The sequence below is a fragment of the Myotis daubentonii genome, chromosome 2 (genome assembly GCF_963259705.1).
Source record: "Myotis daubentonii chromosome 2, mMyoDau2.1, whole genome shotgun sequence".
Classification (NCBI taxonomy): domain Eukaryota; kingdom Metazoa; phylum Chordata; class Mammalia; order Chiroptera; family Vespertilionidae; genus Myotis; species Myotis daubentonii.
Window position 1 is genome coordinate 26,555,342 of NC_081841.1, and position 16,078 is coordinate 26,571,419.

At 39.9% G+C, this 16,078-nt stretch overlaps 1 protein-coding gene across 1 annotated transcript in view; it reads right to left on the reverse strand.

Moving 5' to 3' along the window:
• The window catches only part of GRIN2B (glutamate ionotropic receptor NMDA type subunit 2B), a 429,133-nt gene that overhangs the window by 91,229 nt on the left and 321,826 nt on the right, over positions 1-16,078 (reverse strand). The gene's annotated exons all lie outside the window — the stretch shown is intronic.

Sequence of the window (16,078 nt, forward strand, 5' to 3'; positions counted from 1 at the left end):
GGATTCAGTATAATACAGAACTAATTTCCCTGTGTCCTGATGCATGGAGACAGCACTCAGAACTCTCAGAGGTCTCCTAGAGCAGTGGTTCTCAACCTTCCTAATGCCGCAACCCTTTAATACAGTTCCTCATGTTGTGGTGACCCCCAATTTCATTGTTACAAATTGAACATAATGAAAGCATAGTGATTAATCACAAAAACAATATGTAATTACATATGTGTTTTCTGATGGTCTTAGGCGACCCCTGTGAAAGAGTCGTTCGACCCCCAAAGGGGTCACGACCGACAGGTTGAGAACCGCTGTCCTAGCGGCTCCAAGGTGAACTGCAGCCAGCAATCAAAAGGCTGTGTCAGCTCCATAAATACCCAACTCCCCATGCCTGAATGTACTCATTTCCAAGGTATACATTTTAGATTTTAAGGAGGGACAAAATCTTTCTGAACTCATTGCTATTCTGGGAGTTGCAAAGTCCAGTCTATAAGAACAGGTAGATAATTAACAAAAGGGTTGGGACACCTGGGGTCTGTGTTGAACTGGAGGGCATGTATTCCATCAAAGAAGGCCATCCCTCTCCCCCACGCCCCCCCCCCCCCCGCCCCTCCGCAGCCCCTGCAGAATGTGAGCCAGTGTTGTTGCCACTCTTCTGATTTTCATGAAGTCCAGAAATATGCATTTCTAATGGAATTTCTAAATGTCTAAGTGCTAAATGACAATTTATTCTCAGGCCACATATAACATGTCAATGATCCAAAAGTAGTTTATGCACTGCTAATTATGACTTTTCCTAAACACCCTCACCAGGTCCTTACAGTGTGACTACAGGGTCCAATGGAGACAACTGAGGAAGTACAGTAATTGCCACAATAGCTGCATGTGTCATGCTCACTTAAAACAGCAGGTTAGGGTAGGTAACTTACTAAATGCAGTCAGTTTTTAGTAAATAAATGAAAGTTAATGCTTCTTGATTGTCTGAGAAAATGAAATATAAATATTGGAATGCTCATACCCTGATGTGTCAAGTTATAAAAATCCATATTCCCAAGTTCTAAAACCCAGTAGAAATGGGAAAAATGGAAGATAAAATATACACACATTTCCCCTGTGGCTCAGAAGTAGATCTATCTATGTAAAGTGTAAGCAGAGAACCTATGGGAATAACTTGAAATTTTTTTACCATAAATAAATAAGTTACCAGTTAAAGTTCTAACAGCAGCCATTGGACAAACTCCTTAGAAATTTAACTGGCAACTTATTTAAAACAATAAAGGCATTTCCAAAAGCCCCTGTGGGGGGCTGGCAGGCTGTGGCTGAGAGCCACTGTATCCTATCTGACCACCTTAACAGCACTTGGTACCATCTGAAATGATCATATTTATTTATTTGTTGATATGCTTGTTGTCTGACTCTCCTCACCACTCCTTGAGGGCAGGAAACTTGTTAGTCTTATGCAGTTCTGTTCCTCCAATACCCAGAACAGTACCTAGCACCTCGCAGGGGCTCAGGGGATATTTGCTGGATGAATAAACCCAGACAGTCAGCCTAATCAGAGAGTTTCTATGGCAATTGTCGAAGACCTCAGGTAATTCAGAATCTCCTGTAGTGAGTGGGACAGGCTTTAACTCTTTCTTGCAGGGATTCTGGCTCTGTCCTCCACTTTTGGAGAGAGAAAGATTCAGTTTTATTTTAAAGTCAATGGCTGGGAAATAAAATGAGAACAGAGAACAATGACAGGGTGGCAGTTTTAAATATCCATTAAATAGATACTTCTCTTTGTGAAAGGGAAATGACTGTGATAAACTACCCCTGTGCTTTATATGTCAAAACTCATATTGCTGACCCTCAACCCTAGACTGTCTGGGGTGGGACCGGAGAATTGACTTTTCACATAAATTTCCAGGTATGCTGATGCTGTCAGTCCAGGGATTACACTTTGAGAACCACACACAAACTGTAAAACACTATTTAGATGTCAATTGTTACTATCATTCACTCTCCATTTCACCACCATTTCCTTTAAATTCGACACAGACTGTGACATATCTTTTGGCATAAGCCACTTTCCCTTGTGGAAGGAATTCCTTTAATGGTTATCTGCCAATCTACCAACCACACAATAAGGAAGTAATAAAGGGGAGATGGGCAGTTCTTTATTTTCAACCACAAAGTTGCAGTTTATTAGAATGAAACGAACCCAAGGAGATCGAATGGCATAAGGACGCACTGCAAGGTTTCATAAACTGTCATTATTGCTTAATGTGTGTTTGGTTGATCCTTAATGGTTACTGAGAAACCACAATGTACTAAATCTAAGCTGAGGTTTTTAATTCCCTGATTTCTGGGGGATGGGCCCTAGCACAGACTGCTGTGCTGTGTCATAGACTTTGCCATCATTTTCTTATTAGAAGACTTAATTTTTTTTAATCCAGCTATGCAAAAAGTTGTTCATATATAGAGGAAGAAAGTTTGTTCATTGCCTATTTATCACCAAGCACATCAAGAATTCTATTTGCTGTTCCTAGCTCCTTCCTTTTAGTAGCTTGAGGCCGAACCAATTCTGTTCTATTTTGTTTTGTGGTCCATTTTCCTCCACTTTCTTATTTCTAAACACAATGTTGATTGTATTATCATTGGTTTAAAATACATTCAGGTGAGCTAATTGAACAACTGCATAACACTTGCTACATGCTAGATATTGTACTAAGAGTTTTACATGAATTAAAACGTATTTGATTCTTATAGCAACATTTTGAGGTAGACAGTATTATCCTTCCTATTTTATAGATGAGGAAACTGAGGCACAGAAAGGGAGAGCAACATTTATCTACACTTCTTCAGATAAATCACTGTGTTAAGCAGAGGTGAGTAAGATAGGAAGCCTCTTGGCTTTTAAACTATGCCTCACTGAACAGTTTAATAATCCAAGGTTAAAGGGAGAGCATAAGCCAAGGCCTGTAGGCACAAAAGTACAAGAGGTGTTAGAGAAGGGTTGGTTGCAGTTACACTGGTGTGTTAAGCTAAAAGCAGAGGTGAAGGGGGGAAAGATGGGAGGGTAGGTTTGAATGCCGTGTCTTGAGAGCCTGCGTTGAAAGCACACTTTGTCCTGTGGAAGTATTTTCCAAATTTCACTCATTCAATTTTTTTGTTACCACTGTAACAATTTTTTGCCACATCTGTGTATCACCTGCACTATTTTTTTGTTACTATTTTTATTTTAACATTTATATAGGATTTTACAGAGATTTTAAACTAAAGGTCATGCAAGTAATTTTAGGAAAAAGATTTTAAAATTTTATTTTATTTTTTCCATCACCATTTATCCCCTCTATGCCCTCCTTCACCTCCCTCCGCCCCCACTCAGCCCCTGCAATCACCACACTGTTGTCTGTGTCCATGAGTTCCCTCTTTTTACTTTTTTCTTTTTTGCTCAATCCCTCCACCCCTCCATCCCCCCACCCGCTTCCTTCAGAGCTGTCTGCCTGCTCTCTATCTATGAGTTGGTCTCTATTTTGCTTGGTAGTTCAATTTGTTAATTGAATTTCACATATGAGTAAAATTGTATGGTAGTTGTCATTCTCTGACTGGCGTATTTCACTTAGCATAATTTTCTCCAGGTCTATCGACACAGTTGCAAAGAGTAAATTTCCTTCCTTTTTTTTTTTTACAGCAGAGTAGTATTCCATTCTGTAAATGTACCACACCTTTTTTATCCACTCATCTATTGATAGACACTTGGGCTGCCTCCAAATCTTGATTACTGTAAATAATGCTGCAATGAACATAGAGGTACAGTGCACAATGGTCACTAATCATCAGATAAATATAAATTAAAACCATAATGAGATATCATTTCACACTTATCAGAATCAACAAACCACAAGTGTTGGCTAAGATGTGGGGAAAAGGGAACCCTCATGCACCGTTGGTGGGAATGCAGACTGTGGAAAGCAGTATGGAGTTACTTCAAAAAATTAAAAATGGAACTGCCTTATGACCCAATGATTTACTTCTGGGAATTCATCTAAAGAAACCCAAAATACTAATTAAAAATATATATATATATATACCACCTATACTATTTTTAACTTAATATATGAAATAACCTTCCTTTTAAAAATAAATTTATTTAAAAAATCGCTGTAAATATGAGATGTGACACTAGCCAAAAACAGAAAATAACTATAAAAGTAAATAGATAGTTATTTAAATAAAAGATACGTATCCCTCTTAAATGAACTCATACATCACAGTGAAACCCACAATCACACTTGGAGAAACATGAAGTGACAATGATGAATCGCAGAAGATCAGTGTTCTTATTTGTTGAGTTTTGCTCCTTCTCTATCATAAATATATAAATGAACCTTCACCTAGTTTTATGAAATCCCAAAACTCCTCTCTTTTAGGTAGCTGAGTTCACAAAATATTTGGCTGGTTGTGTTTTATGAAAAACAAAGTTAAAATTTCACATCACTCTCCTCCTCAGATTTAGTGACTGTTTTGTAGGTCAACTATTTTAAATTCCCCCTGGTGATTCCGCATTTCTCTGCACTTCCAGCAGATGTCTGATCAACGGGGCTATATGGCTACAGTGGCTGCCTTGGTGGCTGCATTTTAGAGGAGCTTTAGGACAGAAGATAACTCTTTCCTAGAGTTATTGTTCTGTGCAATCAGGACCTAGACAGCTGTTTTTATAGGTAGTTACGGCCTTTGTTATTGAAAGAAAGATCTTCTTTCCTCACCATTTGAGGAGAGAGGTTCTTGTTCTCAACTGAAAAGAGTGTGTGTGTTTAATAAAAGATAGTGAGGGGTATAGGGTTGTAGGGGATACAGAAAAGCTTTTTTGTTGTCTTTATCTTTCTTGCCTCCCTCCCTCCTTCATTTTCATTTTTGTTAATCTCAGGAAAATGTTACACTGAAACAGCCAATAACTAACTGGGCTAACTACTCCCCTTGCCCTGTCAGGACCATTTCTTAATACAGTGGGGCCTTGACTTACGAGTGTCCCGAATAACGAGTTTTTTGAGATACCAGCTGTCTCTCGGCTGATTTTTTGCATTGAATTGATAAGAGTAATTTGAGTTAACGAGCTTGGTCTCGGAACGAATTAAACTCGTAAGTCAAGGCCCCACTGTACTTAGTTTAAAAACTCTTAAGTGACGGGGCCCACATGTTTCCACGGTGTTTTGTCTTGTAGTCTACAAACTTATTCCACTGAGATTGTTGTACTTTGAGCCCATTAGTCTCGTTGTGCTCTCAGACTCTGTGTGTTAAGGCACAAAGTATCCTGGACTAAAATGGAGCTAGGTGTAAATGACTCCACCCAGCTCTGCCAGCCCTTAGCTAAGTGAATTTCAGCAAATCATGAGAGCTCTCTGAACCTCAGTTTACTTTTGTATACAATATTTCCCAAAGATAGGAATCAAAACAAGATCATATATACTAAAGTTCTTCACCATATTATTAGTAAGGTGTTATATAAATGTCAGATGTGATAATGGCCAAATCCCTTTTAAAATCTCTTAATCTCAAGCTAGATAGACTGTTCTAGAATAGTACCTCTTTCCCAGCTCCTATTGGGAAAACATAATTTTTTTCACTAGTCTATAAAGAGAATGCTGAGGTGGCTTAACTATCCACCAGAAATTCTACCTGAGAGTTGGTATTCTGTTCCTTTGCCAGCAAGTTCCCTTTCCTATGGGCTGAATAAAGAAAACTGGCACACATTATTCCAAGAATAGCCGAAAACAACGATCTTAGGAGATATCTCACCCCAAACTGTTGAAGTAGAAGAATGTGGTAGGATACCTAGAGGAGGCTGGTGTTAACAGCAATGCTGTGCACCTGGCAAGTATGGTATGAAGAATGGTTTCCCTCCCCCTAAAGCAGCGGTTCTCAACCTGTGGGTCATGACCCCTTTGGGGGTCGAACGGCCCTTTCACAGCAGTCGCCTAAGACCATTGAAAAACACATATATAATTACATATTGTTTTTGTGATTAATCACTATGCTTTAATTATGTTCAATTTGTAACAATGAAATTGGGGGTCACCACAACATGAGGAACTGTATTAAAGGGTTGCGGCATTAGGAAAGTTGAGAACCACTGCCCGAAAGTCTCTTACTCTCTGGACCACTGCCCTCTATGTGTGCCCTTCTCCTCTTTATTTGCCTCCCCAGGATCACACTTTCCCTCTCACTGCTCCCTGGCACAGATTCACTCTACATTTAAACCTTCTGAACATTTAGCTGATGGAGCTGTGACCTTAAATGCCTTTAGAAGCAGCAGTGGGATGTCTTCATGGGCAGGGAACACCTAGACCCTGGATCACAGGTGAGGTGAGAGCTTCCAATCTACCTTAAGATTTTCTTTCTTTCTTTCTTTCTTTCTTTCTTTCTTTCTTTCTTTCTTTCTTTCTTTCTTTCTTTCTTTCTTTCTTTCTTTCTTTCTTTCTTTTTCTTTCTTCCTTCCTTCCTTCCTTCCTTCCTTCCTTCCTTCCTTCCTTCCTTCCTTCCTTCCTTCCTTCCTTCCTTCCTTTCTCCCTCCCTCCCTCCCTCCCTCCCTCCTTCTTCTTCTTCTTCTTCTTCTTCTTCTTCTTCTTCTTCTTCTTCTTCTTCTTCTTCTTCTTCTTCTTCTTCTTCTTCTTCTTCTTCTTCTTCTTCTTCTTCTTCTTCTCTCTCTCTCTCTCTCTCTCTCTCTCTCTCTCTCTCTCTCTCTCTCTCTCTCTTTCTCTCGCTCTCTCCTGAATGTGGGGTGGGGTGTGTGTGTGTGTGTGTGTGTGTGTGTGTGTGTTATGAACAGAAGTAAGCTAACAGAGGAAATAATAAAATTGCCCTGAATAATCTGAGATCTATGGTTATTGTGGGAGATTTGTATCCATGTTTTTTATTAATAGCTTTAATTCATAAAGACAATTTATTGTCTTAAGTGGCCAACACTTCCTTTCAAATCTTGTTCTGCGGTCCTATTAACAGAGTTAACATGCCAAGGTCAGAGCCTCTCTCCCTAGTACATGAATTTCTTTTATCCTATTCCTGGCCAGCTCTCATAAACAGGAATTATGGAGACAGACTGTGCATTGACTAGTACAAATCCATCGTCACTGTAGGAAAACCTCACAGTGGGAGATCTCCTGGTGCTAGGTCAACAGAGGCTTGCTTGTATATGAAGGACAGTCAGATATTATACTTTAATGTAAAACTTGAGATCTCAGAAAATGTCAATATTATATTAATATATGCACAGAGTAGCTTGTTTAGTGGGGAATACATAAAGGTATGAAAAGAGTAGTACCTGCTATCAAATCCCAGTCAGTCTTTAGGCACATCAACCTGTGGGTATGTGAGTTAGCCACATGCCATACCCACTGGTGAGAGAAGGGGATTGCTCTCCCTTCTTCCTGAGTCACTTGCAGTAGAAATAATAGAAATAGCATCAGAAAGCCTTGCCACTGTGGCTCAGTGGTTGAGCATCAACCTATGAACAAACCAGGAGGTCACGGTTCAATTCCTGGTCAGGGCACATGCCCGGGTTGTGGGCTTGATCCCCAGTGTGGAGCATGCAGGAGGCAGCTGATCAATGATTCTTTCTCATCATTGATGTTTCTATCTCTCTTTCCCTCTCCCTTCGTCTCTCTGAAGTCAATAAAAAATATTTTTAAAAAGAAAGAAAAAAGAAATAGCACCAGAAGGAATGTCACATCAAACATGAGCCCTACTAGTTTCTTGGGAACACTAGCCTGAATTTTACAAGCCTCTGACCCTCAAGAAAATAGCCCCATATGATAAAAATTGCAGACACAGAACACATAACCAATCCCTTTCTCTGTGTGATGTAACTACCAAAGAGAAAATATTGTTATTAGCGAAGTTAGAGGACAGCACATCCAATCAAAAGATCACAAAGGGAAAACTCTCTGTGACTTCTTGAAGACCAGGAATCACAGAGGAGCGCCTTCCCCACCAACTGCATGTGTCCACTGGTTGCTAGTGACTGAGTATAACCTAAGTAATTATCAAATTAAAGGCTGTCTTTTTAACATTCAGGGCTGTTAGATAACAAAGAAAGTGGCCAAACTTTATTGCCTTGAAAAGCAGTCTTATGGCATCAAAGTTAGACTATCCAAAACTCAGAAATTGTTTTCATATGAGAAGCAGAGTATCTGTTTAACAAACATGTGAATATCTAATAATGAGGGATCAGCTTGGAGAAGCATGATCTATCCTAATAATGGACTGTTAGGTAGTCATTAAGTTTCATGCTTTTGGATAATATTCATAAATGAGGAAAAGGTCTATCATATCATAGTAAGAGAAAAAAAAGCAGATTACAAACTGTTCACATACAGGGTGGGGCAAAAGTAGGTTTATAGCTCTTTGTATAGAAAATAACACAAAAATTAATAAATAATAATACAAGAATAAACTCTGTGTTTCATGTACTCAGAACTCTAAACCTACTTATTCCTCACCTTGTATTACGTTCCCAGTTATATTGCATCACATTGAATTCACACATAAATACAACATGCACAGCCCTAGCTGATTTGGCTCAGTGGATAGAGCATCAACTTGTGGACCAAAGGGTCCCAGGTTTGATTCCAGTTAAGGGAACATACCTTGGTTGCAGGCTCCTCCTTGATCCAGGCCCTGGTCAGGGTTCGTGCAGGAGGCAACCAATCAATATGTCTTTCTTAAATTGATGTTTCTCTCTGTCTTTCCCTCTCTCTTCCTCTCTCTAAAAAATCAAAAAAATATCCTTGGGTGAGGATTAACAACAACAACATGCACAGAAATGAAACACCAGTAAGAAATAGAATAAATGTAAATGCTAATTCTTTGTAGGTGTGTATGCATGTAAATTTTATTTTATCCTTCATAATGTCTTTAATAAGCATCAATTACCTTCGTAATAAGAAAATCATAAATGTGTTTTTTCCTCTATATTAACACAAGAATCCTGTAACCTCTACACTACTATTTCTTTCAATACCACTACTGACAAAACATTATCGCCTAGGAATTAGAAAGATAGTGCAGAGGACTTGGGAGCCAACCATAGACAATTGTCATGAAATAAAAATCTCAATAAAATTTAAACAAGATGGATGAAAGTCATATTTGTGCTCTGGAGACATATTCCTCTTTACCGTGTTTCCTTAAGTCAAGGTTAAGTCAGAACTCCAGTCTCTGGGTTCAACTCTGTTTTTTCTCCCCATCAGCATGTGCAGGTTTCAAAAGTAGAGTCAACCAATATTATCTTGTTGTTTTATTCCTTCATTCAGTGGCTCATGACAAGCATACAAAGACAGCCAGCATTCCTGAAATGACATTTCTGAAGTCTATTCCCTCATTACATGCTGCTCTTCTCTTTGAATTATTTTACAAACGTACATGGGGGTAGAAGCTTCACTTTGTGGATTAAGTCTAACAGCAGTGCTGAAAGTTTGTGGGTTAAGGGCACACCTCCTACTCCCAGGCGGTTGCCCCCAGTTATCTCTTTCTGGCACCCCAAAACCAGAGTAGGCAATGAGGATGGGCTCGGCTCTTGGAGCTCAGGGAACAAGAGAATGGGACTCTTGGATGTGAGAACCTATGATAACCACAACTCAGAAAGATAGCCAAAAATACATTATCTTGTACCCTGTCTGTAAGTCATCATCATAAAGAAAATGTTTATGAGCAGAGCCTTACTAGTCAAACAATATGAAACATCCACCCAATTATTATTTCATACCAAATAATAAAATTCAACAATCAACATAGGTTATAGAAATGTTAAGTGTCACAATAAGCACTCTTCTCCTTGTAGTGTCTTTTCCCCCTGCCCTCAGACACTAGAAAAACTACAACATTAATCTGATGGTGGCTCATGGTAGGAGCTCAATAATTACATGTGAGAAGAAAGGAAATGGAAGGAAAGGGAGGAAGGAAAACTTTCAACGTTGAGTAGTTCATGTATTGGTTTGGGGGCAGGACTGCACATTACAGAGCGGTAAGAACATATTCTGTGTCATTCCTCCTGTTGTTAACAGTTATGATACTCAACACATCTCTCTGTTAAGAAACTTTCCCTACAGTTCACATAAATCCTCTCTGCTTGATCTTAAGTCCACTTACTCTGATTCTGTCTCAGCGGAGAAAGTGAACAGCTGATCCCAACCTTTGGAACAATAATTCTTCATACACTTAAAGAGAGTAAGTCATCACTTCAGTGCCTTTTCTTCTCCCCCTTACGGACCCCAATTCCCACAGACTTTCTCCAAAGATCCTGTTTTCTAATCCCTTAATCCAATGATGCATATTAGTACTCAGTTCTAAATCAGCAAAAATAGCATGTTGTCAAATGGCAGTATCAGGAGATCCAGAACAAACACGTCGAGAAGCTTCTTTTTCACCTCCTCAGACACCTCCCACTGAGTCTGGAGAGAGCAGGGGTATTCTCTGGCCTCTCCTATGAGGCTGGGAGCAAAACATGGCTTGTACAGGTGTGTTTGAGCATCACCAAATACTTACTGGCCTACTTTACAGTCTTGCACTGTGCTGGGCACAGACGCATAGTGGAAAACCAAACAGATGTGGTCCCTGTGTTCATGAGCAGTCTCCATTTGTATATGAGTGAGTCTGTGTTTGTGTGTGTGTGTGTGTGTGTGTGTGTGCAGTCATGTCAGCGCAGATAGAGAGGCTATTTTATTTTGTCAGTCAATGGCTTTCAAGTGGAATATGTCATAGTAGTAATTGACTTCAATTGTATTATCAGCAAATGGGTCACCCTAGGCCTTCGGTGCTAGTATCACAGAGCACCCATACCTAGAGTTAGTGCTGTCTCCTGGGTATCACAAGCCTAAAATGATACCTTGGGCTTGGGGAGCCCAAAGAATGACACAAACATGACCTATGTAAGGAAGGCCATCTTCTGGTAGGTGGAGGCAGGGAAGAGGGAGTGGGCTTCTAAAGTACATACTTTGCCTCTTTGGGGCAAAGACAAGCAGAGATGAAAACCTTCTGCTATTCTGGCCCAGACAGTCCCTTTAAGGCCTGTTTACATCTTATAGTCTGAAAATGCACCATCATCATTTCTTGAAGTCATTACTCAGAACACACCCCTACTGCATTTCATTTTTATTATCCCCATTTTAGGATCATTTAAATGGAAGCAGAGAGCAGTAGCAATGAAGCAAATCATGAGAGGCTCTGATAAAGACAGAAGCCTGAATGCTTGTTGGAACTGCTTCTTGGTGCCAGACTACTTTTAATGCAAGTTTATGAAGCCATTCCCCACTTACAAATGAACCTACCCTGTACACAATTAATTTTCACCACTCCAACTTACCGTGTATGCCTCTGTGTGTGTGTGTGTGTGTGTGTGTGTATACATTCCTTTTTAAATGTTCTTCTCCACATTCTTACATACCAGAGTGAGGTATCCTTACATAGTATCCCATCAAAAGTTCCCAAGAGCAGGTACTACTTGTTTTAAAAAAGGAGGTCAGTGAGTTAATATATAAAATGTGTATGTGCTTGGAGTGTTTTCAGAGTGAATACATGAGACATTGGAAATAATAATTTCCTGGAGGAACCAACAATCACAGATGATAAGAAGACATTATATATATATATGTGTGTGTGTGTGTGTACGTATATATATATATATATATATATATATATATATATATATATATGATTGATGTCAGAGAGGAATGGAGAGGGAGAGGGAGAGAGAGAGAGAGACAGAAACATCAATGATGAGAGAGAATCATCAATTGGCTGCCTCTTGCACACCCCCTACTAGGGATTGAGCTCACAACCTGGAATGTGCTCTGACCGGGAATCAAACTGTGACCTCCTGGTTCATGTGTTAATGCTCAATCACTGAGGCACACCGGTTGGGCCATTTGACTTTTTTTTTTAAATACCATTTGACTTTATACCATGAGCAAATATTACCTTAAAAATTACACTAGGAGGGTAGGAACTACCAAATGATATTTGCTGGATACTGTCTGTATTTCAGTCACTACTAACTGTTGGTTCACTATAAAGTCTCCTTTAATCTTTATAACAGCCTTACATAAAGCCCTATTTTACAAGATGGAAAGAGACTCAGGTAATATCAGTGGCTTGGTTTATACAGCTGATAAATGTCCACATGCACTGGGCTCTTTCTGATTTCCAAAGCCATGCTCAGTCCCATAGACTATGTTGCCAGGACTTCATGTCTTTTGAAAATAAACCACATTTATAATATCGTACCTTTGAGACTACTTTTAAAAATCCTGAAGGAACCCTATGAAATCCCATCGTATGTTTCACCAACAACTCAATGAGCCTTCCTGGACCTGCTTGCTAACCCTGGTCAGGCCTGTGTCCACTGGACAGTGAGCTCACTACAGATTGTCACCAGTCCTCTGTTGGCACTCAGAGCACTCACTCTGAAGGCGGACACTGTACCTGCTCTCACGCTCCCTTAAGTAAACCACTCTATCTAAACGGGAGACTTTCGGGTAGAAGTGAAGTGGCTGGCCAATACTCTAAATCTCCTATGCCTATGGGTTCTTCATCTATTTAACAATTATCTCTCAAGTGTCCACTCTTCTTAGTGTAAGAACTAGAGGAAGCAAAAACAAGGTCCTTGTTCCCATCGAGTGTTCATCCTGGTGTGAAGAGACAGGCAATAAACAAATAGCAATCAAATGAGCAAACATCAGATAATAAGTATATTGAAGAAAATTAAAATAAACTGTTGTGATAGAGTGACTGGGTGGCTACTTTGTCTCAAGCCAACAGGGAAGGCCTTCTGAGGAGGTGATGTTTACTTAAATGGCAAGAATGACACATTTGTCCTCAGAGCTACTGTCCTTAAAAACAGACTCCAGTTTCTTTTGTATGCTCCAGCTCTCACCTGATTTTCATTCCAAGTGCCTGTTTACAATGTGGATTTTTAATCCCAGAAGTTAGAGCTGGAAAGAACCCTACAAATCTTCCTAATCTCATGCCTCAATTTTAGACACCAGGAAAGAAAGATCTAGAAAAGTGAAAAGAGTGGGTCACACAGCCAGTTAGGAACATGACTGAGAGTCCAGTCTCCTAGCCAATATTTCTTCCACAAACCTAGATTCCTTTCCAGCTTATCTTCTCTCCTCCACTTTCTTTGAATTTATTGGAGTGACACTGGTAAACATAACATCTGAACACTGTATTGTGCGTTCACCACCCCAAGTTATCTTCCCAGTATCCATTTCCTCACTGTAAGATTCTACCCTGGTGCCTGCCTCTCTAGAGTCCACAGATACTAAGTCTCCCCTGGACCACAAGGAGGGACCTGCAGGAGTGGTATCAGGAATCCTGAGAATGCAGGATGATGCTGGGGCTTGGGTTACTGTGGAAGAAACAGTACAACTTCCCACAGTGTGATGTGTGATTTCACCACATCTCAGACATGCCCTGGAGCTGTGCCTGGCTCCTGCCACCCCTTCCTGCCCACTAGAGAGCCCTAAGGAGAACTTCCTACTTTAGAAATTGCGTGGCTCTGTGAACTCAGTGAACACTAAAGTTCGTTCTCCAGCAGTGTTCCCTGATTTAACCAAGTCGATATGAAAATGTTCTATTTTGTTATTTCAACCCCTCTCTGAATGCTTTACAAAATGATTAACCACAGAATTTCTTTAAATAATAAGTTCCATTAGTACATTTAAAGTATGATCTATGAAAACTCAGCCTACACACAGATCTTATTTCCCACCACCAGAAACAACAACAACAAAAACCTAGCTACTGTATCAAGGGCAATAGCATAAACTTGGATTCCTAATGATGGATTTTAGACTCTTGTATTATGTAATGGTTCTCATTCATTAGACAAATATTTATTGAACAACTCAGTGTAACACACTCTTCCAGGCTGCTCTGAGGACACAATAAAAGACGCATCCTCTGGCCGCCGGAAGCATGCATGCAGGCACACAGCCCTAACACAGGCTACAACAGAGGTATGGGCAAATGCTACAAGGGATGAGGGAGTAAGATTAAATTTAGGTCAAAGATCAGGGAAGGATACAGCAACATTTTAATTGGGTTTCAAAGGCTGGTTATTATTTGTAGAATTGTACAACTCATCCCAGGAAAAGGAAACCTCATGACATGTTGTATACTCTCAGGACAGAGAGGAGTCCAGTATAGCTTGATGGTGAGACCGAAAACAAAGAAGAGAAAGACAGGAGTTGAAAGGTAGACCAGAGCCTTGAATGAAAGAGTAAAGTTTAGACCCAATCCATAAACCACAGAAAGTTTGAGTGGGTTTTGGGCAAACAAAAAACATAATCAGATTTATGCCTTAGGAAGCCTATTCTGCATCCATGTTTAAGGGCTGATCTGAATGGACAAATGTGGGAATCAAGAGGCAAGAAGGCATACATATCACAGTCACATTGTTCCTGGATAATAGAAAAAGTAAGGAATACATTCAAGAGCTAGAATAAAGGTAGAAGTGATAAAAAAAAAAAAGGGAGAGGATCCAAATTCCAGGGTAGAGAATCTAGTTTTAGAAATGGGTGGGAACCGCAGGCCTCAGATTTCAGCCTAAGGAGGAGAAGTCAGCACCAGTGATAGTAAGTGGTATCTCTTTAAGAAAGTACAGTTTGAGATGCCCCATACTTGAGAGAGTAATCATGAGTTTACCTCACAAAAGCTACCCCAGCTGGACGTCTTCTGATCCATGCCTGAAGCCTCAGTTATTAATAACTCCTCTTCTGGAGATGTACAGAAGTGCCTATTACACACGAGGGTCCCAGCACACTTCTTAAATTATTTTGTCTCTACAGCAGCAGTGAAAATCAGCTTGATTGGGATGAAGAGCAGGAGCCCAGGGAACAACCATTTCTGAACAAATGATAACTCAGAGGAGGGAGGGCAACTTTAATCAAGAACACCAGGCATAATGTAAGCCTTATACTGTGCACTGAAATGAGGAAAAACATGACAGATGGAGGTCTTTCAATTTGAAGAATAAGGTCCTAGGTTCCACTACCTGAGCCACATATGCCCAGTTTCACAGGTGAGCAGTCATATACTATCTGTCCAGGGCTCTCTGTAACAAGACCATGAATTTCAAGTTGAGCTCTGGCCTCTTTTCCTGGCTACTCAGTTGAAATATAGAGTTTGGTTTCCATCCTAGTCAGAGTCACGCTGACATCTTAAAGCCTGTTCTCAGCCAATCAGTCCATGGAGTCTGTAGAAATTGCCTTAAATCAATGTTTCCCAAGGTGTTTCACAGAATATGAATTTCAGGAACAAAAGGGTGTTGTGTTAAAATAATTTTGGGAAATGCCAAGTTAAATAGTAGAAAATATGTGTGTGTTTTTTTGCTAAAAGATACCTCTGAACTTTCAAATGCTAATATGTTCTGAGAATCTCTCAGGGTGAGAAAGAGTAGGTAGCATCTCCCAACCTTATTTATCTGCAGAACCATTTTTCAGTAAAGCATCTCAAGGAACCAGGGTCCTGCAGAACACACTCTGAGAAATACCACTGATGGCATTACTCTCAGGACCCTTTGTATTTGACTAGGAATCAGGAACAATAATAAAAACTAATACCTATGGAGTGCCACCTATGTGCCAGGCACCTTTTCAAGTCATTTACGTATAATAATATTTAATCCTCATAACAACCCTTTAATAATGGTGGGTGCTATTATTATTCCCATTTTACAGATGATGAAGTGGAGGTACAAGTGGTGAAGAGATCTTTACAAGGTCCCTAAGTAGATAAGACGGTTAGTAGAGGGCATGGGAATTAAACCTAGGCCATAATTTCTAATGGTAGAATTTTAGACATTGTGACTAGCTGGCAGAGGGAGAGAGCCTGAGAAAAGACTTGCATGGCAGGCCTCCCAGCACTGTAAATCCACACCTGCCTGCTCATAAATTAGGCCTCCCTAGTGTACCATGTAGGACATGACTTCTAAATTGTACCAGACACAGTTTCTTCACCAAATTGTGTTACATGCATAATCTTCCATTAATACAAAGTCATGATTCATACAGCACTATAACTAATAAAAAGGGAAATCCATAAAGAA